A 25,227-nucleotide genomic window follows, 5' to 3' on the forward strand; every position below is an offset into this window, starting at 1 on the left:
ATGTTGACTTTTTCCTAACAAATTTATGTTCATCTATGTGTCTGACAACTCTATTCTTTACTGTAGTTTCAACTAATTTGCCCAGTACTGATGTTAGACTTACCGGTCTGTAATTGCCAGGATCACCTCTAGAGCTCCTTTTAAATATTGGCATCCCATTAGCTATTTTCTGGTCATTAGGTACAGAAGCTGATTTAAAGGATAGGATACAAGCCACCATAAATAGTTCTGCAATTTCACATTTGAGTTCTCTCAGAACTCTTGGGTGAATTCTGTCTGGTCCCAGTGACCTGTTACTGTTAAGTTTATCCATTTGTTCCAAAACCTCCTCTGAGACCTCAATCTGGGACAGTTCCTCAGATTTGTCACCTAAAAAGAATGGGTCAGGTTTAGGAATCTCCCTAACATTCTTAGCCGTGAAGACCGAAGCAAAGAATTTATTTAGTTTCTCTGCAATGGTCTTATTGTCTCTTAGGGCTCCTTTAGCATCTCAGTCATCTGGTGGCCCCACTGGTTGTGTAACAGGCTTCCTGCTTCTGATGTACTTAAAAAACATTTTGCTATTACTTTTTGGCTCTTATTAAACACACCGGCTACGTCTAGACTGGCATGATTTTCCGGAAATGCTTTTAACATAAAAGTTTTCCGTTAAAAGCATTTTCGGAAAAGAGCGTCTAGATTGGCATGGACGCTTTTCCGCAAAAAAGCCCCGATCGCCATTTTTGCGATCGGGGCTTTTTTGCGGAAAACAAATCTGAGCTGTCTACACTAGCCCTTTTGCACAAAAGTTTTGCGCAAAAGGGACTTTTGCCCGAACGGGAACAGCATAGTATTTCCTTAAAAACCACTGATTTCTTACAGTAGGAAGTCAGTGCTTTTACGGAAATTCAAGAGGCCAGTGTAGACAGCTGGCATGTTTTTCTGGAAAAGCGGCTGATTTTCCGGAAAAACTGGCGAGTCGAGACGTAGCCACCTGGTTCCACCCAGCAATAAAAGGCTCTCTGTTACATATTTCTCTTTCAGGTTTTTTCCTCATCACAAGCTGCTTCATTTCATGTCAAGGAGAATTAAATTAATGAGTTAGGTGCTCATCCACTTCAAGCAGGAAATTGGGTGTGTAAATGCCAAGGATAGATAACCCATCTAACAAAGTTCATGCTGTCTGAGCTATAACTTTGCAGCTCCAGCACCAACATATTCACCATGTCATCTGTAAAATTATTTGACACATTAAATGTTTTCCTCATTAGTTATGTAAGAAAAACCCTTATAATTTGAAGAGAAGAGTTCTTTAATTCCTGGAAATAATTGGGATGTGTATATGCTACTGTTAATATCTGACACATGCATAACATTTACCAGAACTTTATCTTGAAATACTCTGAAAGTACAGAAGCAAAGATGGCTAAAATTGATTAAATAAAAGTAATATTATAATTTGGGGGTAAGAATAGAATAAGCATTAAGGCTTAAAAATACCTTCAAGTAGGGTTTTTCAAGGGCATAGCCTCTTAACAAACATTGAGAGATCTAATACAGCCGCTCTCCAAGTTACGGCCACCTCCACTTACGACCATCCGTACTTACAACCAAAGGGGTCATAAATGTGGACCTGAGTTACGAACGGCGATCCGTGCTTACAAACAGTGCGGTCGCCATGTAACTCTATGGGATCCAAGTTATGAACACTTTGAGTTACGGACCAAGTGTTGGTCCGTAACTTGGGGAGTTGCTGTACTGAGATGTTGAAACTTCTTTGAATAGACACAGCTATTTAAATAGACACATAAGCAACCTAGCAGTTTTACTTGGTACATCAATTAAAGTCTTGAGCAGCTGTCAGTCAGTAAAGACTTATCAGTGTTCCATTGGAGTGTTGGCAGAGGAAAATAATCAGTATGTGATGCAATCTTCCATCTGTATTTTGAGAAGTATGGTGCTGAAGAGATACCATTGGCATGTTTAGGACCAAAGTGTCTTCCTTAAAGGAAAATAAATCCCATAAGGCATCCCTAGAGACAGGAGGAGGAAGAGGAGAATTAGTCTTCAATAGTTGTTTTAAAATGCTAATTTCTTGTTCATCAAGAACCTCAAATACTCTTTTATATGTATATTTATAAGGCATCCTTAGTGAATTCTTCTTGGGTTAACTTTCTGTTGCAGAGATACATATCCCATGTATACTGTTTTTTCCCCCTGGTATTAAAAAAAATTGAAATAGTCAGACTTGAGGTGTTACGTAAGGAGGGGCTGAGCAAATTGATCAAGAGATCACCTGGATTCTATGGTAAGTATGCAAGAGTACTGAAGAAATTTAATAAATGGAATAGCTGAACTGCAAACAGAAATATGCAGCCTTACTTAAATCAGCTACTATACTGAAGAATTGTTTTCATCATTCACTTTTAACAATTAACAAATAGTATCTGAAGTTAAAAGTGATGGTCATAGTCTGAGAGCTGTATGCAAACTTCTAGTCAAAGTAATTGCTTTGCAGTGTATCAGGAAACAATTGAGTTTGTTTGTTTGGTAACTGTGGTTTCCATTTGTTGAACTTTACCAAGTTTGAAAGCTTCAGAGGGGTAGCTGAGTTAGTCTGTAACAGGAAAAACTTAGACAACAAATAGTCTAGTAGCACCCTAAGGACTAACAAAACATGTAGATCAGTGGTCTCCAACCTTTTTACACCCAAGATCACTTTTTAAATGTCAGGACAAGCCAAGAGTTACACCATCCCTTCCCCAATACCTCACCCATTCCTTGAGGCCCTTCCCTCTCTGTTCCCCTTCTTTCCATCACTTGCTACCCCGGCCCTTATACACACTCAGGGTACAGCTACACTGCTGCTTTTTTTTCAATCTTTCTGTTGGAAGAGATTTTTCCGACATTTGGCCCCGTCTAGACTGGGCCAAATATCAGAAAAACCCCTTCTTTTGGAAGCCCCTTTATTCCTCATTGAACGAGGAATACAGGGTCTACCAAAAGAGCATGTTCGATGGAAAAACTCCTGCAATCTAGCCGTACCCTCACTGGGTCGAGACAGGAGATGCGGGTTCTGGGGTGGGAATGAGGGATTTGGGTGTGGGAAAGGGTGAAAGGTGAAAGCTCTGGGAGGGAATTTTGTATACAGGAGGATGTGGAAAAGGCGATGATGGGGAGTGTTGGTCTTAGGTGTAGGGTTGGGGTGCTGGGCAAGCCACAGGCTTGTGGATGTGAAGGTGCAGGAGTTAGGGTTGGGATGTGTGAGGGGCTCAGGATACAGATTTGCAGTGTGAATGGTGCAAGAGTGTTGTGGCAGAAGACTGAGAATGTGAGAGTGCAGGAGTTTGGGGATGTGAGACACTCAGGACAGGGCGTTCCAGTGTGTGATATGTTCAGATTTGGGGTCGGGGTAGGGGGTACAGGAGTGTTAAATTGCTTTGGCCAGATGAGGGCTTGGCCCCAATTGGAGGCTTGTTGGTCAGGCTTCATTTTTAAATAAAACATTGTCAACACAAAAGGTTTCAGCATTGTCTTTATTTATGAGAGGAGCGGGGAACCTGTTTTGAGTCAGGGATCACTGACACACAGAAAAGTCAATTAGGGCCACACAAGTGAGATACAAAAACACAACCCCTCCAAACTCTTCAAGCCTCACTATTGTGGCCCTAACTGTGCTGGTGGGGGTAAGGGACAGATGCCTGGGGCAGAGGACAGGGTGCCAGTGAGTGCTGGGGCAGAGGACAGAGTACTTGTGGGGCGTCTGGGCGAGGGGAGGGGACAGGCACCGGTACCGGGGATTCTGCAGCTGTGTGCTAAGGCCCAGGAAGTGGGTGGGCTGCTCCCCCATTCTCCAAATAGTGGCGCGGTACCTGAAATGCTGGTGTGTCGCATGCCTGAGGGTGGGGTTTGAGGAGGGGAGCAGGGAGTCCCAGCCCGCCTCAACTCCAATTGCTCAGGTAGCAAGCGCCTTGCTCCTCCACTCTTCACGGCGCTGCCTGAGCAGTTGGAGCTGACGTGCTGGGGACTTTATTCTCCTACTACCTTCCTGTGCAGGGGAAGGAGGGGAAAGAGAGTCCTGGACCGCGTCATCTCCAACTGCTCGGGCAGCATGCCTTGCTCCTCCACTCCCCACAGCAATGCGCACTTAATCAGCGGGTTGGTGACTGTGGATGTAGATGGTATCATGAGCTTTCGTGGGGACAACCCACTTCTTCAGATGACTTCCCACACTCCAGTCATCTGAAGAAGTGGGTTGTGCCCACGAAAGCTCATGATACCATTCTACGTGCTTTGTTAGTCTTTAAGGTGCCACGAGACTATTGTTTAAGTTTTACCAAGTTTTTTAGTACTGCAATTGAGAAAATTCAAGTCATTCAGTGTGCTAATAGATATGCATTATGGGGCTCAATCCTCTAAGGTGTATAATATACAGAGTATCCCAAATTTCAGAAGGCTTTGAGGACATTTCTTTAATGCATTACTGCATGCCTGCAGCGCCTCAGAAAATTGGACCCTGTGTTTTGAATGTTGAATATATTCAGATTTCACTGCTAAGTGAACAAACTTAGTACCATTTGAAATGCATTTTCTATATTGACTTGAACAAATTACTGAGAACAATAGTAAGTTAATTATTTAAAAAGTAAAAACAAGTGTTATCCAGTGGATAGTGCAAGAAGCTGTCAGAAGGCCTGGATTCTATCTCACTTCAAAGTTGTTCAACTTTTTATGCTTTCCTATTTGAAAATTAGGGATAACGTGTGCTGTTGTAAAGCACTTAGTGATCTTTGGTATAGAAGATTGTGAAACATAGTGATTTAAATGTGCAGCTCTCCTTGGGTGGCATGAGTGTAGTCCTGAGTTCCATTTTGACTTTACTAGAAATTTTGAAGCTGTGACTTACAACAAATCTGAAGTGCCCTCAAGCCTGGCCTGGTCTGTGATAGGCCAAGAAAAGCCCAAGGGTCTGCAGGGAGCTACATATGTGACGTGTACCCGAAGCCATTTGTTCTGCAGCAGTCACTGCATAATTTTATTATAAGCATTTTGTGCTCTGCTGGATGAATGTATAAACTGGGTTTCATAACGTGCCCACATGGTGGAGTATTTGCTTGTCAGGTAGTCAACAAATTATGAACACATCCTAAGATCAGGTGTATAAGCTTTAATGTTTATGTATTTCTACATGAAAGCTGAAAAAAAATGAATTCATTAAGCCATGTAGGAAACATTTATGAGGATTTTGCTGGTAATAATTGATCACTGATTGAACTAAGACAACTCTAGAAGGAAAAAAAATGAGACAAAATTATTTAACTTCACTTGCTACTCCCTCTCTTAAGCACTCCAGTATGTTCATATTTCATAACTGCCTAGTATGATCCTAGTATTAAATCTCTCAATTATGTAAAGTTTTAGCAGAATCAAACATAGTTGCTCCTACTCCAGTGCTAAAAAAATGCAGATTTTAATATATCTATGTCTTTATTTTTCTAATGTTCATTGGTGAAATAAGCACATGTTTTTATCAGGAGAATACGATTTTTAATTTTAGTGGTCATGGAAAAAAGGTGCCCATAGACTGATAACCCTGGAGATTAAATTCCTGCACAGAACAACTTAAGTACAAGTGGCAGATTTTGTCCCTCTACTTGTCTATACTACCTAGAAAAAGTAGAAAGATAAAGTAGATTTAAAATGAAATGCAACTTACTAGATCTGCTAAATCGAACCCCAGAAGATCAATCTCTGGCTTGTCAATCTCTGGGTGAGTACAGACAAGGCCTCAGTTCTCACCAGGAAGCTCCACTTCTGGGAGTGACAGGCATTGCTTGGTTTCCATTTTCATTATATCCTTGGCTGCAGTGGTGACACTGCTAACAAATTATTTTTATGAGGTTATCCATTGGGGACTAAACTGGTTTTGTTAGCCACTGCATAGTAACTTCTCATTACTGGGCTGGATTTGAGTTTTGAAAGGCTCCCATCTTCCACTTCTATAGTTCTGTTCCATCAACGTAACAAATCCCAAATAAAATGGTTGCAACAATTTCCTGTGCTTTCTGGTCCAGGTGGAGATCCCCAGCCCCTTGAATTGCACCATGGATGGCTACTCTCTCGAGCAATAGGGACACAGTGGAAAGACAGTGCTTTGTCCCTGGTGAATCTATTGCATCACTGAGATGTAACATCATGCAGAAGCTGGTTGACTGTCTTATGATCAGGGGCGGCCCGTGAGGGTAGGCAAAATAGGCAGTTGCCTAGGGTGCCACCGGCCCAGGCGCCCAATGATGACATCACGGCCATGCAGGTGGTGGCACCAATTGTGCCTTCTGCCTGGGGCGCCAGCTGCTGCAGCCAGCCTCGGGGCGCTCCTGCTTATGATAGTGATTTCAGCGAGTTATTCCTATCCAACAGCACCAAAATCACTCTTTACATAGTAATGCCAATTTTTTGGGTAAAGAGATTCTAGAATTTCTTGCTGGGTACAAAAGTTTAGCATCTAAATGTTTCTAAGGTGGTTGATAAGGGGATTCCTCACTCTGTGAAATTTGTTGATTGCAGCATGCAACATCCATCAAATAGGAAAAGACATTTTGGCACTTGGTTTTTAAACACTTTCACTTTGCCTTGTAGAATTTTATTGACCATAAGTTTTTCCCAGAAAATACTGTGTAAAATAGCTTAACTCATTGCCTCTAAACTTTGAGCAACTTATCTAACTTTTCACCAGAGTAAGTGTTTTTCTCTTCCTAACAATCTCTACTTGCCCATTCTAGCTAGTTAGAATAATTTTCGGCACAGTATTCTTTTCTGCATCTTCCCTCTTGCACTTTTCAGTTGTTAGGAGGTCTTAGTACAAAAGTTTAGTAACAGATTAATTCATGATGCTTTCAATGGCATACAAGTAGCCGAGGGAAGTGACAACGCTCCTTCTGGGTTTCTACGTCACTCAGCAAATGCTGGTCCCACTATCCTTAATCCAGCTCTTCCAGAGTACATTGGATACTCCCACGTTATTTGAGGAACCACTAACTCTTCGTGATCGCAGCCTCCCATAACAGCTCCATTCCAATGGACCAGTGAAACTGTTAGCCTCAAGACTGACTTTCCATTTGTAAGAGACATAGCTTTCTCAGTTTCTGGCCCGTAAGTTCTCTTCCAAGGGTTTGGGATAATCACTAATTCCTCCAATTCACTATCACTCCAGTTCCCATTTACTAGTCCTTGTCTTTTTGCATCCATTATTATGAGATTGTTGTTCCCTTATTAATGCCAAATACTCAAAGGGTAATTTTGATAGCTCACTACCCCATAATCTCTTACTGTGAAGTGTTGCATTTTCTTTTACTGATGTTACTTCAGTGATCTTCATTTCAGTTTGGCTTCGTAGAATCTTTTCATTTGTAGGCTCTCTGGTCTTTTAATTAAAGCATTAACAAAGTAGAAATACCAGTGTAGTTTTTATAATATTGTCTCTCTTGTTCATGTGCTAGTGCTGCAACACTGGTAATGCTGCGTGTGCTGCAATTCTTTGAATGCCTATGTTAGCTGAACTAGCAGAGAGTACAACAAGTTTACTCATCTAGAAAGCCCCCAGGCTCAGTTCAATGAAGGTGCTCAGTCAGATTCATGATCAACAAAGTAAACTGCTAGTACCCCAGATGAGCTATGAGTACCCTAACACGTGTGCCCACAATAAGGTACCAGCTCAGCTAACATAACATAATGTTGTCCCCTAGGCCAATACTAAAATGTCTCTCCCTTCACTTTCCTTTTCTCCATTGGTACAAATAAGGTATGTATTACACTGAATATACTCTTCATTATTCTGCACTTTTAATTTACTAGTTCAAACAGAACATCCTCATCCATTATCCTGTCATTCCATTCTTCTTTACGTGGGTGTAAGTGTGTTCTTGTACCATCTGTTTGGAATTTATTTAGTTGAGAGTTCTGGATGTTCTTGTTCCATTCTCTTAGGCCAGAAATGTGCTTACTTGGTTTAGCTAATACCTGGCATGTTACTATTCTGCCCAGATCAGGCCTACTGGTTAGGAATGTAAAGGTTTAACCAGTTAACTGGTAAGCATTGTTTTATCAGCATGCTTACTCAGGTAACCAGTTAACTAATGCCCAGCCGGAACAGCCCATGCTGTGGGCAGAGGGCTCCTCCAGCCTGACAGGACCCTCCATGCCATTGGGCGCACTGCAGCCAGGCCAAAGCAGCCCCCGCCCACAGTATGATGCCGTGGGGCCTGCCCACCCCAGCCAGAGCAGGTCCTGCCCCAGCCCAGCCAAGCCTACTGTGCTGCAGGCAGGGGGCTACTCCAGTGCTTGCCTCCCCTCTCCCGGCAGGGAGGTCGGCTAACCAATTAAACCTGGAGTTTAACAGTTTAGCAATTTACATTGGCGTTTACATTCCTATGTGCTGGTTGATTCAACCTGGTAGCTATGCCTAAGGCTCCAGCAAGGCCTACAGCTTAAAAGCTAGGAGCACTGCCCTTCAAGCCATATCTCTGAAGCCTTCTACCATACATGAGAGCAAATGAGCACCAGCAAGTAAAGTGCAACATGAAGCTCCCTCAAACCTTGCTGCCACTGGTGTTCATCTGCTGTCTATTTTAGCGATTTTTGTGAGTATTTTTTCTTGGATACTATCATCAGATGATTGAGAAGTGGGGTACTCAGCACTGAAACTCATTCTGTTGATTTAATGGAGAGAATGAGCATATGTCTTCATGACTAAATACAAGGCCTGTCTATTTAGCATGATATGTTCTTATACCACGCTATGAGCTCTCAGGGTGTGTCTAGGCTACAGGGTTTTGTCGACAAAAGTGGACTTTTGTTGACAAAACTATACCTGCGTCTACACTACCGCCGAGTTCTGTTGACAAAATGTCGACAGAACTTGGCAGTTTTGTCGATGATGGTAAACCTCATTCTGTGAGGAATAACGCCTTTTGTCAACAGAGTTCTGTCGACAGAAGGCATTATTGCATCTACACTGCCCTTTGCGTCTACACTCTCATGTCGACAAAGAGGCTTGCTTTGTCGACAGAACTGGATGTAGTCTAGACGCTCTTTGTCAACAGAAGCTTTATCGACAGTGTCTGTTGACAAAAGCCTGTAGTCTAGATGTACCCTCAGTGTCTTAAAAACGTGTCTAATGGAAGGTGATGGTAAGGTAGGGGTAGGCAATATTTGCGGGGGGGGGAGGGGTACTCCAAGAGTTTTGGTCATAGGCCATGCTTTTCTGTTGTTTTAATGGAGGAGGTGCAGAGTCTGGGATGGAGTTTGGGTGCGGGAGCGGGTTTTGACCAGTTTTGCCCCTAAGTTGCATGGCATCACAGCTTCACAGGTGATTAATCAGCCGCGCCTGGTCAGTCAGCTCTGTGCATGTAACCCTGAGCCTCTCACTGAGTGAGGCTGATTAATCACCTGTGAAGCTGTGCTGCCCCGCAACTTACAGGGAACACTGGTTCTGACCTAGGGGAGGGTTTTGGGGGTGCTGGCTCTGGCTGGGAGGCATTTACCATAGGTGACTGGCTGCACAACGGGAGGCACTTGGGCAGGCAGGCTACTTGCTTGCCATGGTGTCCCCACAGCTTTCAGAACTGCCAGCCCCTCTGGTCAATGGGACTGGGGGCGAAGGCAGGGGTGCACAGAGCCCTGTTGACCAGTCTCCCCCATGAGGCACATGGAGACCTACTGACTCCTTCCTCAAGGAGCTGACAGAGACCTGCTGACCCCTCCTCTAAAGTATGCACAGAGACATGCTTGCCAGCAGCCTCCGGCCATGTTGCTTCCAGGAGTGACTATAGGACGTTTTCTTCCAGTGCCAACCTGGAGGAAAATGTTTTATGGGACAGATTTTGCCCACCCCTACAGTTAAGGGGAAAAGAGAAGCTCGTAAAATACCTTTTCCTCCAGTTCTGTACTATATGTTTGTGCACTGTATCAATTTTTTTATGTTCAGAAGGATCATTTTATAAATAAAAATAGAATGCTCATAACCTTGGAAGGGTAGAGTGAAATATTATTCTGACCTTTCAAGTAGCTGTGGTTGATACTTGAAATGTTCAGTTAGACATATCTCAGGGAGGGATGGAGCCGGCTGGGAAGGCCAGGTTGGAAGGGATTGGAAGGACAGTCACTATCAGGACTGGATCCTTTTCAGAACTGGTCAGTTGAAAATATGTGTGGGTCAAAGTTGAAGTGAAAGATTGGACTCGTTTTTCTAAAAACTGGTTTGCTGTCTCTACTTTGGCCAATAGGTTGAAAATCAAGAAACAACTGTGTAATTAGCTAGATTTTGTTTTCTTCTTCAGTGAGTAAAACTGGATATTAAATACAAAGCGAGATTGCAAAAATGAATAGTTTCTTGTATTGTGCTCCTTTTCTAAAAGGATGTGAATGGGAGCCCAGGATCAAGGTATAATTAGAAAGGGATGAAGGAGAGCTCTGATACTAAATACATATTGAAAGTTTCTGTTGTCCTCTCTAAAGTTGTATGCAAGATTGGCCCAAATTAGCTGAGGAACCACCCAACGTCTTGTGATCATGATTTCCTGTGACAGCTTCATTGTGCAAGAACAGCAGAACTGTTTATGTGAATAAGATATGTGATTTGACAGCTTTCTTGGTTTCTGACTCTTGAAATCTGCGTAGAGAGGTCAGAGTGACCACAAACCTCTGTTCCTTCAGAGTAAAATGTAAAACTCACTCCTTCAGCCCAACCTTCCCACAGTAAAACCAATAAAAATCAAATGCACAAATCTATTCTCGGTAAACTAGATGAAAAAGAGATCCTTCTGTGTGTGTAATCATTCTGTGATGTGTGCTGATAAATTGGTGATGTGCTGAGACAGGTTTTTATTGTTTAACTGAAACCTTTTGGGTGCCCTTGTGTATTTAGTGTTACCTTTCTTCCTCCCTCACTTGCCCCGTTCCTGACCTCTCCGCAAAAGGCTTCAGCTCTTATCTTCTTTCCAACAAACAGACTTCTTTTACTGAGCAGTGTGCGTCATCTGAGTGACTTACTAGGGCATTCCACCTGTGTCTGAGCAAGGGTTGTTTTTTAATAACTATGGAGTGTTAGAAGACTGGCTTGGTTGGAGTTTGGCTGCATGTTTGAGTGCTGATGGCATGTCTTTTGGAGAGGTCTGGCATTGACATTTCCTGACTTTAGACCATTTTTTGTTCTTTTTAGCTGCGGAAGTTGCCTTGTCTAAACAGTTGCATATATATACATAACACACACACAGTTTTTGAATGCTCTCAAAAGAAGAGGAAAATTAAAGCTTTGAATGTTGAGCATTTTGAACCTCCTTTCATTGGGTTACGTGGTTTTCCCCCCTCCTTCTTGCTGAGCAGCAATGAAGAATCCATCCATATGTTCAAGTGGAAGCATGTACAAGTCTGTTCTTTCTAGCCAGGAATAGAAAAGGTGAGCTTTAAGAAAATGAGAGGATTTTGGTTTTCAAAGCACTGCTGGACCCATGGTTATGCTAACGTGGGAGAACAAAGTTTTCAGAAAACATGTAATTGAAAGTGCTCACAATATTAAAAATTTAAAACCAAAAATTGCACAGACACTAGCTATTGAGGTTTTTGGCTGTTTTGATTATATGAAAAAATGTTTTATTTAAACTGCAAAATGAAGGCATATTTTAATGGTAACATAATATGGCAAAGAAACAACTTTAAATTTTGTAACATAAATTATTTACATAATTTTTTTTTAAAGTTTGACTGCTAAACAAAAGCACAAGGGATTTTAAATTGGCATGTCTTTCCTGAATACATGAATGTTAACACTTTCACAATGCATAGCTGGTGTATTTGTTGTACTGCTTTTTCCTTAAGGTGTCATTTTAAAGTATCTTACTCAGTCCTGAATATTTGAGGACAGATGTGAATGGATTAATTTTGAATGGTCATGTTTAATTCAAGTAAATAAACTGACTTGTAGGCTGTGAAAAGCCTTTCAAGTGGTGCACAGGATTTTCTGTTATTATTTGCCAAGTAGGCTGGCACACTCCAGCCAGCATCCAACCACAAATCTAAGAAAATAATTTACCTTCCCTTTCATTTGTCTTGTTCATTCATTTGTAGAATTAGTGCTTACTATTGAAAATGGTGGTGCATTATTATTATTTATTATCTTATGTCTAAGGTTCTTTGAAACAGAATTAATCTAACAGTTCTCTGCTCTGTGTAGATGTGTCACTTTTGCTTTCATGCTTCCATCCATTGTGGTATTTCACATCTGTCCAATTTTGGAGAATTTGTAGTAGCTTTTAAATAATTATGTTGAGGTAGTTCTCTCACACACACCCTCACCTCCACTGGCGGGTTTAAAATAACACAGATAACATTGGAATTTTGCTTCTCATTTGGACAGGCCCAGCTTATTTTTAATCATTGTGAATAACATACATTTATTTAGAAAATATGTATTTTAAAATTATATAATGCCATGTGAACAATGAAATATTAAATCTGCAATATTGTAGGTGCACTAGCTAAATATCTTTCAGTCACGATGCCACTAAGATCATCAAGCATATATTTACAAACTCATCCTATTACCAGGACTCACTTTATGTGGCTCAGGTTTAAAACAGAAAACCACATACAAGGAGCAAATACACCGTAATCCAATTTCCTGAGAACGCATAGCTTTAATAATTATAGTCTAGGAAAATCTTGGTACGTATATAACATGCTGTGGGTAAGGATGAACTAAACAGAACTGGAGTGGCTAGGAGAACACCTTAAAGTGTTAATCTGAATTAATCTGAAAAGTTTACAGAGCCCTCTGAAAGGTTGAAACTGCATCCTAGTTGATAAAGTGGTGCTGAGAAGAGTTGATTTCTTAGCTTAATGGCATTGGTCTTAGTGGTTGTGTGGAAAAGTAGAACGGGAATTGAATACAGCAAAAGAACACACAGCAGTGAAGTGACTGTAAACATTGAAGGGACTGTAGTAACTGAGCCTCCAGATTGATGTGTTGTATGACTTTTCAGTGCTGATTTCTCTGGAAGTTCTGTGGTTGATAGAACATTGTCCTTGTTGGGCTTGCTGCTGAAAACTGGCCTGTCCAGGTAGTCTTGTCCTTCTCAGCAGACTGGATGGTCTGGGCTGCCTTATCTTAGTTAGTTGCCCTCACTGTCCAAATCATGTCATTGTTTACACTTCAAATTAAATGGAGTCCACATAGCATGAGAACAAGGCTAGCCTAGTGTGATCTGAATGGCATCTTGCTTCTGTTTCGGGTGGAATGTGGAAGACATATCAGAAGTTTAAAACATTTTTGAAATTTTTCTTTTCTGTTAAACAGCAGACTGATTTAGTTCATATCTCTCTGGATACTGTACTCGAATAGAGAAACTCAAGTGGTCATCTTCCATTTCTGCTATCTGTGCATTATAAATGTGGGTGGAAAAGCAAAAATGTTGCCCTTTAAAAAGAATCCTGTGTGCAACTGCAATCAGAGTTCTTCCTTCCTTCCCACTGTGATGTTTGGCTTTTTCTCTCTCTCTCTCTTTTTTTTTTTTTTTTCACCTAAGGAGTAAAAAAAATAATCACAATGGGGATATGATTTTGGTGAGGTCTGAATAAAGCAAAGGGGGCATTTAATTTCCTTGAAAATACCAGGTATGATTCCTTAATCAAGTAATACAAAAATTTTACCCTTTTGGAAAACGTGACTGCCATTTACTCAATTTAACCAATTTACGTTGTTGGTTTTTGTCAGTTTTTATAATAAGCAGTTAGTAAAAAGGCATGAGAACAATTAATGTAACATTGTCAAGTCAAAAAATGCAGAATAACACAAGCTTCATGTGTACTTACTCAACACTGATTATAATTTTTACATTTTAACAAGTTTCTGAGATCAGCCCAAACAGTGCTCAATCTGTAAGCAAGATTTAAATAAAATACCATCTATGTCTGAACAGCCTAACGTATGATTCCTCATAAAATATGAAGGCATCAGGCTTTGATCTGTTTTTGTTTTGTGGCTAAAAATATTTAGGTAAATTTCATAAGCCAGGTAAAAATAAAGCAATTAATGTCATTTATTGAAGACTGAAACCGTTTTAGTGCATCATATAATTTAATATCTTTTTATTGTTTCAGATCCCTTTTAGGGAGAAATGAATTCACTTGCTAGATACCCTTTGGCTCAAACTACTGTCTAATTTTAAATTTCTTTCTGCTATATAAGTACGACTTCATAATGATGTAATCTAAAAGCCAATAAATAGCTAGCGTGGTTTCATTGTTTACATATGTCTGGATTTATTTCCCAAAGTAAATAAATTTAGGAAAAATGGAATCACATTGATTAAAGAAAATAAAATAATTCCCTGCAAGTATTTTTAACCCTTCACAATTTCTAAGAATGTGTTTATTTCTTGATTAAAATCAGCAACATTCAGGAAATTCTCTCAAGTTTCAGGATATGGTAGACTCTTCAGTAGAAATACGGGATACATCTTGCTTGTTTAGGTCAAGCAAGAGAACGTAACCAATCCAGGATTTTTTGGTGTAGAAAAGGCATTTTAGAAAATCAGTCGTGCAATTAAAATATATTTTTGGTGATATAGTGAGTTCTCTTTGCATATAGTTTGTATAAATATGTTAATGGTGATTATGGATTAGACAAATTAATTTTGTAATAAGGTTCACTTTATGTTGCAAATATATAAGAATTCTGTTTCTTACTCTTAATTGTATTGGGGGAAAATAATTAGGAAAAAACCTCTGTTCTCTGACTTCCTGCTAAATCAGTAACAATCTTTACACGTGACAGGTAGGTGAATTTTTCTCCAAAGTTTGACTGTGTTTGAAACATGACAAGGTGTTTTTCTAGTACCTGACAAATTAGTCATTACTGCACTTCTATAACTCATAGTAATATGAGTTCCATCTTGACAAGGGGGTAAGCCCATGACTTGATTAAGCACTAAATTCAACTATTACACCTTTGCAAATCTCCACTGGGATCAATGGGCAGCATGGATACAAAAGATTAGAAGTTGGCCCCTGTGCCTCGGACATGGCTTATGACTAGATTAAGACTGTGTATATGATAGCAACGTGAAAGGTTAAGCAGTTCCGGTTAATTGGTGGGGGCTGGAGCAGCTCCCTGCTGTGGCAGGGGCTGCTCTAGCCAGGCTGGATCAGCCCCTGCCCATGTGGGAGATGGGAGCGCACCAGCCCATCTGCCCCCCCCTTTAATCGGTTAACAAGTTAAACGTCACAGTTAGCATCATGTTTAACCAGTTAAACCATTAAAGGGGATTTTATATCCCTAGTGTGTGAACATTCTATAGAACAGTAGTTACATATATACCTGCTGGATTATAATGGCTCTAAAAGAAATATAGATATTCTCAGATCCACACTTGAGTGGTTGGTTTCACATTTTCATTTCTGTAAAACTGTCTTAAAGTGTTGAAAATCTAAGATTCAAATATTAATAGTACTTCTAGTGATGAATATGTGGGTGTAGGTATCTTGCAGATGACAGCTTGATTTTTTTTCTTAATTACCTTTTTGCAGTGCTTGGATGAAAATTAATACAGATAGATGGAGGACATTTTTTTCTCATGAAAGTTAGTGCTTGAGAGCACTGTCAGACACTATACTGTTTTTTTCATCATATAGCTATACTAAAAAACTGCAGTCCCTTATCAGTGACCCATCTACTATTGCATCCTTGATGTAACTTTTATTTCTTCTTCGAGTAGTGTCCCCGTGGGTGCTCCACTCTAGGTGAAGGGTCGCCCTGAGTCGCAGATCGGAGCTTTGTACAGCAATTTTCCCTGTTGAGCCACATGCCCAGGAGGCATCTCGAGCCCTTCCCTCCTCCTGAGGAGCACGGCTCAACCCTCTCCCTTTCAGTTCCTCTTTAACCACTCTCGTCAGTGGACGGAGCAAACAGGAGCTTCCTGTCAACTCTGTGACTACTCTCCCTCTAGCTAGTTTAGGCATAGTTGTTTCCCCTGTTATATTCCAAGTTAGCTTTTCCTTGTTTCTTTCTTAAAAAAAACAAAAACAAAAAAAAAAACCCTAGTAATAGGAATAATACACTTAACTAAATCCCCCCTCAGGGGGACTTGAACCCGCTTCAAACCGGGACTCCAATGAACCGGCGTTCTCACAGCTGTTCAATACAGGAAAGAAAGAAAAGAGATTAAAAAACAATAAATCCAACACATGGAGACAGACGACAACAACAATAACAGCTAAATAAATACATAGAACAAGCTCAAAGAGGAGAGAACAGGCCATGTCCAGCTCCTCAGGATTTAAAAAATGCGACCAATGCCGGGATTCTATGCCGGCTTCAGATGGGAATTCAAAGTGCATTCGCTGTTTGGGGGAAACTCACTCTCCCCACAGCTGCACTCACGGCGAGAGCCAGAAAGGACCGAGAGCTCCTCCTGAGAATGATTTTATTCGAAAAGGCTTTACAGCCCGCTTGGGAACAGGCGGCAATGCGACAAGAGCCCCTCCCACCCTCCAGGAGTGAGCTGAGAGGCAGACCCTCACCATCCCGCTCCCTTCCAGCCTCTTCCTCTCCAAAACATAGAGGAGAGACACACCAAAGCGGGAGGACCCCTGCCATGAAGGCTTCGGGGCGATCCTCTCACTCCGCACCGGCATCAGGGCACACTACAGCTGAGCGGCCCCGGGAGCGCTCCAAGCAGCCGGCACAGTAAGAAAAGCCGGCGCCGATTCAAACCGCGGCACCGCTTCAAACCATGGCACCACTTCAAACCATGGCACCGCTTCAAGCTTCGGCAGCGCCGAAAGCCCCGACACAGCTTAAAGCAGCAGTGCTGATTAAAGCCACGGCACCGCAGCAAAATGAGGTCCAGCCTGCTTAAGCGGCCGGCACCAGCTACAGCTAAGCAGCATGATGCTGCACTGACGCTGCCAGCACACCCAGACAAGCAGCCGGATGAGGCTGCTAGGGATCAGCCACAGCAGGAAACTGACTCTCACAGCAGGCATCACTATCAGTGTCTGCCTTCTACATCTTACTCCCCTGGGAGGTCTCCATCAAGGCAATCCCCTCCAAGGTCTATGTCACCTTTATCCTTTCAAGACGCTCCTCTTCCTGAGGATGACCATCACACGGTCTATTCCTCGCGACACGCATCACCTAGGCAGTCTCGCTCCCATCATTACAGGGCTCCACCACAACAAAGCCCATGGCACCCATACTGGCCTTACCCACCCCCACCTTATCCACCACAATGGGGACCCTTGGAACACTGGGAGCCATACGGACGATGCTCCCCAGCTCACTCCACTCCATCCCGGAGAAGCTCATCTTGGCCGCAGCCCCTACCTCCAGCAACTCTTTTGGAGGAAGAGGCGGATCGAATCTCTGACAATGAATCAGACATTCATTCAATAAATGTCACACATTCTGATGCCCTCGATGCACAACCAGATGATGTCATAGTACCATCAGACTCTGGAGCAATTGACGATCTAAAACAGTTCCAGGAACTATTCAAGAGAGTAGCGACAAGCCAGAATGTCTCCCTGCAAGAGGTCCAGAAGAAACCATACCAATTGCTAAAGAATCTCCATCCTACATTACATAGCAAGATTGCCCTGCCCATAGACAAGGCAATAATGGAGACCTCGGAAGACCTGTGGAAAACATCCGCATCCATTCAACCAACTAAGAAGAGAATCGACAGGAAGTACTTTGTCCCCTCAAAAGACAACAACTTTCTCTTCACACATCCATAACCTAATTCATTAGTCGTAGACTCAGCACAACAACGTGCAAAGCTCCCACAATACAAGATGGGCAACGCAGACAAAGACCACAAAAAGTTGGACTCCTTTGGCAAAAAGGTATATTCCTCTTCCACCCTACAACTCAGAATATTGACTTACTCCGCTCTCTTAGCAAATCATGACTTTGACAGTTACTCGAAACTGGGAGAACTGGTGCCACATCTCCCTGAGTCCAAAAGATCCATCTTGAAAACAATAGTTCATGAGGGCCATATGATCGCCCGCACCGCTCTCCAAACCGCAATGGAAGTTGCTGACACTGCAGCCCGAGTTACAGCTACAGCGGTGGTCATGCATAGAGCTTCTTGGCTCCAGTCATCCGGAGTTCCCCGCGAACTTCAGACTAAAGTGGAAGACTTGCCATTTGACAATCAAAAGCTATTTGCAGCTACTATGGACGAAATGCTCCATAACAGCAAAAATTCTAAATCCACACCTCGCACGTTGGGCATGTACATGCCACCCTATAAATGCAGACGATACACCCCATATAACTCATACAACCAATACCGATATGGGCAATACAATCGACCACAGAGGCCCTATGAAGACACTAGACCAAGGCAATGAGGTCCCAGAAGGCGCCCCAACCAGGCCCGCCCACCAACTACCCAACCATCTAAACAACAAATTTGAAGATTTGGTCGAGGGCCTGCATGGCCATCTATTCACCCACCGTTTGCGGCCATTCCTTCCACAATGGGAATCCATAACATCGGACCGCTGGGTTCTAGAGATAATTCGAGTGGGCTATACCATCCCATTTACCTCTATCCCCCTACCCTTCCCCCATCCCGTCCCTCTTCAGGGACCACTCTCACGAAACCCTTCTAAAACAAGAAATCGATCGACTCCTCATCATTGGAGCTGTAGAAAGGGTACCCCAAGAGTTCCATGGGAGAGGGTTTTACTCGAACTATTTTTTAACCGAAAAACGAACAGGGGGTTGGAGACCTATATTGGACCTCCGCAAACTGAACAAGTTTCTCAAGAAACAACATTTCAAGATGGTCACTCTCTCCACAATCATTCCTGCGCTAGATCAAGGGGACTGGTTTGTAGCCCTAAACCTCCAAGATGCCTATTTCCATGCAACCATCCACCCCTCCCACAGACGCTACCTACACTTCACGCTTGGACCAGACCACTTCCAGTACAAGGTTCTTCCCTTCGGTCTCTCATCAGCTCCGAGGGTATTTTCGAAGGTACTGGCGGTTGTAGCTGCGTATCTCAGACGGCAGAATGACATCATATTTCCCTATCTAGACGACTGCCTTCTAAAGGGATCCTTGTACGCCGAAACTGCCTCTATGATACATACTACCATGGCCCTCCTCAGTCGTCTAGGCCTTCTAATCAACCAAGACAAATCAATTCTGTACCCGGTTCAAGATGTAAAGTTCATTGGCGCACGCCTGAACTCAGTTAAAGCCCAAGCATACCTACCTCAGCAACGTTTTGCAACGATACAAGAAATTATAAGCGGGATGCTCACAATTCCTACCACCACAGTACTTACATGCCTCCGACTAATGAGACACATGGCTTCCACCACCTACGTAGTCCACCATGTTTGTCTGCACTTTCGATGTTTTCAGCTCTGGGTTGCAACCGTTTATATCCCATCACGACAGCCTTGAAACAAAACGGTTACTATCCCACCAAACATGCTCGCATCCTTACGATGGTGGACAGTCTTCTGGCGGGGGTTCCGTTCCAACAAATCGAACCCACTATCCAAATCACCACAGGTGCTTCCCTGCTCGGCTGGGGGGCACATATGGACGGTCACGAAGTTCAAGGCAGGTGATCCCCAAACGAGAGACACTTACGTATCAATCTCCTCAAATTGAGGGCAGTAAGGAATGCCTGTGCACACTTTGCCTCCGACATCGCCAATCACACAGTCCATATCCTAACGGACAACATCTGCACGATGTTATACATAAACAGACAGGGTGGAGCCCGCTCCCGCTCTTTATGCATGGAGGCTATTCGCCTGTGGAACTCGTGTATCCGCAACCAAGTCACCCTTATAGCATCCTGCCTGCCCGGAGTGAACAACACCAAAGCGGACTCCCTCAGTCGAAACTTCACCTCAGACCATGAATGGGAGTTACATACAAAGGTCACAAACTTAATTTTCCACCAATGGGGATGGCCATCGATAGATCTCTTTGCTTCTACCCAGAACACCAAATGTCCCCAATTCTGCTCACGTGCGGGACTTGGCAAACACTCTCTGGGGGATGCCTTCCTAATCAAATAGACAGCCCCCCTACACTACGCCTTTTCCCCCCATACCGCTCATCCCAAGAGTTCTGCTCAAGATCCTGAGAGACAAAGCCCTAGTCATCCTGATTGCACCATCATGGTCTTGCCAAACCTGGTACCCATACCTTCACAGGCTAGCGGTCCAGCCTCCCCACCCACTATCAAACTGGATAGAACTACTGTCTCAGGACGACGGCAGGATACTGCATCCACAACTCAGTACCCTGCATCTTCAGGCATGGCTTCTCTCTGGTTCTTGGAGATAGAAGATCGCTGCTTCCAGCGAGTAAAAGACATCCTCCTCCATAGCAGGAGACAGTCTACTCGGAAAACTTACCAACAGAAATGGACACGATTCTGTCACTGGTGTCAGCGAGCCAAAGTGGAGCCCTGTGCCTCACTACTAAATACCATCCTAGACTACATTCTGGACCTTAAAGCATCAGGACTGTCAATCTCCTCTCTGAGTACACCTCTCTGCAATAGCAGCATTTCATACCTCAGTAGACGGCTTCTGCATTTTTAACCATCCTATTACGAAGAGATTCCTCAAGGGACTCCAGAATGTGTACCCACCATATAAGGCACCACCCCCTTTGTGGGACCTAAATCTTGTTTTGAACTACCTCACCAGACCTCCTTTTGAGCCACTGGCAACAGTACCACTTCCTTTCCTTTTTATGAAAGTCTGTTTCCTCTTTGCCATCACCTCCGTCAGGAGGGTGAGCGAACTCGGAGCATTAATGTCAGAACCTCCTTATACAGTTTTCACAAAGGATAGGGTCATACTTAGACCCCACGTTTTTGCCGAAGGTCTGTACAGAATTCCATCTCAACGAACCGATCGTATTACCTACCTTTTTCCCAAAACCGCGTTCTTCGCAGACAGACGCCAGCCTGCACACTCTGGACATCCGGAGGGCTCTGGCCTTCTTCCAAGAAATAACAAAACCATTTCGTAAATCTGAAAGACTTTTTATCTCCATTGCTGAACGATCCAAAGGGACACCAATATCATCGCAACGAATCTCAAAGTGGATATCGACATGCATAATTAAGTGCCACTCTCTGGGCAATAGACCGCTACAGCGCCCACCACGAGCGCATTCCACTCGAGCCACGGCTGCTTCTACAGCCTTTCTGGGCAATGTCCCCTTAAGAGACATTTACCGGGCAGCAACATGGTCTTCAGATCATACCTTTGCTAAACATTACGCTGTTCTTCCACAACTGAAGAGTGACTCAGGAGTTGCCACAGCAGTGCTCTTCACCACTGCCAAACACTGACTCCAGCTCCCTCTATCCATAAATTGAATACTGCTGTGGAGCACCCATGGGGACGCTACTTGAAGAAGAAAAGGGAGTTACCTTGTGCAGTAACGAGTGTTCTTCGAGATGTGTGTCCCCGTGGGTGCGCTACGACCCTCCTTACTTCCCCTCTGCTCGGAGTTGAAATTACTCAGGCGGAGACGAGGAACTGAAAGGGAGGGGGTTGAGCCGTGCTCCTCAGGAGGTGGGAAGGGCTCGAGACGCCTCCTGGGCATGCATGGCTCAACGGGGGAAACTGCTGTACAAAGTTCCGATCTGTGGGTCAGGGTGACCCTTCACCTAGCGTAGAGCACCCACGGGGGGACACCTCTCGAAGAACACTCGTTACTGCACGAGGTGAGTAACTCTCTTCTCCTTAACTAAGCCCTGTCTCATGATACAAAGGCATTTATGTTAGCCTAAGTATTTCCCCGCTCCCCCTGAAAGGTGATCACACTCACTGAGAAGAGATGGCCAAATTCTGTGTATAATTGGGGGGTGTGGTATAAATTCAGAAAGACGTACTCCCCACACTGCACATTTGCATGGAAGTTGAATGGAGAACATGAGCTGTACATAGTAAATGTGTTGCTAATTGGTTCATTGTCTTGATGCATGCATCACTAACTGAGAGAATCTGCTTCGCATTTAGACTTGACTCTTCCTGTCTTCCCCTTCCCCATCCTTCTTTCTGTCTCTCCCAGCTGTCCTTTTCTGAACATTTTCCCCTTTGGGCAGTTCCAGCTTCCCAACCCACTATGCTTCATTCCCCTCTACTCTTGTTGTATATATTAAACATGATCAGTGATTAAACTACAGTAAAACTCCAATAGTCCGGCATCCAATAGTCTGGCACTCCTGATAGTCCAGCATCAAAATGGCAAGAGCCTAGTGAGTGAGCTTTGGCAAAAAATGAGTCACAAGGTAACAGGCATCAGCTGAACTGAGCAAAAAGGGTAAAAAAGGGCTAAAAAAACCTAAAACATTACAGTATACTGTGTACAGTATGTACAATAAAAAGAGTTAAGAACACTTTATATACAGTATATACTGTATACAATATATACATAACCAGTTTATAGTACCTCCTGATACTCTGGCATATCTGATAATCCGGCATCACCTAGGTCCCATAGGTTCCGGATTATCGGCAGTCTACTGTATTAATTGTCTCTGAAGTGTTAACATTACTCTTGAAATCTGACATTACACAGATGAATTGGGGACATGGGAGTTCATATCCTATGAGTCAGGCAGTCCCTGGACTCAGGCTGCAATCATTGATTATACTGTGTTAGTCTGTGCAAGATGAAAATTATCTCTGCAGCTAGAAGCTTTTAAAATTCAATGTTAGATTCCAAAAATTGTGCAGTCCAAACTCTGCTCACAGCCCACATGCTTGACACACCTACGCAGTGGAGATGGATTTTTGAAGATTTTTTTTTTTGCTTTGTTTTGTCTTAAGTGTCTGAGACCGTATTGATTTGTCATTAATTTGGGGTAAAATTTTCCAAAGCGGCATTTTCAAAATTGACGCAGTAGTTTATCCTTCAGTAGAATTTAGTCTCCTAAATATTGTCTAACATTTTTACTACTTTGTCTATGATGGTTGCTTATTTTTACCCTAAAAATACTAACTTCTACAGTTGCAAGCTATAACTGCTGAGAACGGTTGCTGCTAACATGAGCAATTAATATGCACAAACTAATATTGTTTTTAGCTACAGAAATGAAGTTAAGTGAAATCCAAAATTGCTAGTATATGCAAGAAGAAACTAATTAAAATACTGTATGAACCTAGGGAGCTTAAGTATATTTCAAATCTTACACCTGATGATGAATATTTTCTTAGGGGCTATTTGGGTGAAATGATTTTACGAGTTTAAAAAAGCAAAAACTGATTCAAATGCATCCACACCCAGAAGAGTCAAACTGAAACTCTTTTATTAGATCATTGTGATGTTTGTGTGCAACCATGGCAACAAGTGCTTTCTTTTTATTAAAAAAATATCACAGACATGCATTTGAAATCAAGAAAGAGAATTAAAGTGAATTCAGTACCGAACAAAATGTGAAGCTAGAGCCATGTGCCTGGTAACCCTGTGTATTATTTGCATTCATGTTAATTTATGTCTTTATTTTCATCACATCTATCTTGAATGCAAATGACTTGCTTTTGGAGCAGTGAGTAGGTAGGTAGGCAAATGTGTTACCCATTATGAATTCTCGTTGCCCAGCAACAATGCAGGCAGAGCCTTATGATTTCAGCCTGCTTTACTGCAAGCTGACTATTGGCCAGATGACCTTTAGGTTATCCCTTGTGTAAATAGGTTTAAAAAAGAGAGCAGGCCCAAAGATTTGGGTGGTGTGTGTTTTTTTGTTTTTGTTTTTTTAAAGAAGGGGGCCACATACTATTCACATTCCACCTGTGGTTTGATTCTCTATTGCCACATATCCATGATTGCTTCAGATGATCTCTTAGCTATGATTACTTGCTAATACTCTTGCCTCCTCACCTTCTTCAATCCCGTTCCTTCTGCATGAAGAGGAAACCACAAAATGCCTGACAAAAACATAGGCAGCCAGTTTCCATCTCCAGCCTCATGCCAGACATGCTGACCAGGTTCCAGTTCATTTTGCATACAGTAAATACCTGCCCTAACCAGAGTTTTAGGTTGTCCTGGACTTGCTGGACAAAAATATTTTTTTCTAGACTGACTTTAGCAGTTACTGAACTTGAAGTAAGTGTTTTTTGCACACGTTAAGAGCATTTCAGAGTAGCTTCCATGATTGATTCTGTCACACCCAACTAAACTTGACATGATTACATTCCTCCGCACTCTCCGCTCCCCGGCCACCTTCCCTTATTTATTTTTGCATCTGGACTGTTAATACTCCAGTCATCTGAAGAAGTGCTTTCTGCCCATGAAAGCTCATGATACCATCTACATGTTTTGTTAGTCTTTAAGGTTCTGCTAGACTATTCATCGTGTTAAGTTTTTCCATGATTAAAAGAATTATGCAGCAAGAATGAGTTTGGCATAGGTGAATGCTTCTGATTGTACCCAAGGTGTGTCCAGTTTTACCGCCTTGTTCTAGTGACCACTATCATATCTCACAAGCTAAGCAGGTTTCGAACGGTATATGTGAAAGTGAGATTGCCAATAAATGCGCAATTCAGGAAGTGGAGGGTGATTGGGGTCATTTTTTCCTTCAGTATTAAGCTAATTGCAATGTGCTGCTGACAGTGCCATCTATTAGATGTCCTGGCCAGTGGCGTGGAATATTTCTGATGATATGCTAGTGGACTTAAGGCACTTTTGATCATTCTATTGACACTAGTGGATAAATCTGATCAGATTCAATGGCAGATAGGAAAGGTAGGCTTTGCCTTTTGAAATGTTTCTGTTGGTCTGCTTTTATCCAGTCATTAAATCTACCTGGTAAGCTCTTGAGAGAGGATTGTTTACATTTCAACTTGAATAATTATGTTCAGTTTACATAAAATCTCCATATAGTCTTCCTGATTCTTTTGTAAATTTTCTTGTCTTGTCCCAGGCTTTCTCTACACTTGTAAAGTTAAAACACAGCTGCAGCAGGGCTTTAACGCAGTGGAGTGGTCACATCCGCGTGGTCATGCATTTCTCTCCCAGCACTGTTATGTGAACACCTACAAGGGGAGTAGCTATTTGCACCCTCTGCCCCCTAAGTCCTCCCACACCTCCCAGGCCCCTGCCATGACTTCTGCATCCCCTGCCAGGCACCTCTCACCTTCTTGTCCTGACTCCTCCACCCCCTGCAGTGAGCCAAGCAACCACTGTC

General features: G+C 42.7%; 1 protein-coding gene across 3 annotated transcripts in view; it reads left to right on the forward strand.

The window, feature by feature from the left end:
- NF1 (neurofibromin 1) overlaps positions 1-25,227 on the forward strand; it is a 201,571-nt gene that overhangs the window by 108,597 nt on the left and 67,747 nt on the right. The gene's annotated exons all lie outside the window — the stretch shown is intronic.

Source organism: Pelodiscus sinensis, chromosome 21 (genome assembly GCF_052426305.1).
Source record: "Pelodiscus sinensis isolate ZL-2025 chromosome 21, ASM5242630v1, whole genome shotgun sequence".
Lineage (NCBI taxonomy): Eukaryota > Metazoa > Chordata > Testudines > Trionychidae > Pelodiscus > Pelodiscus sinensis.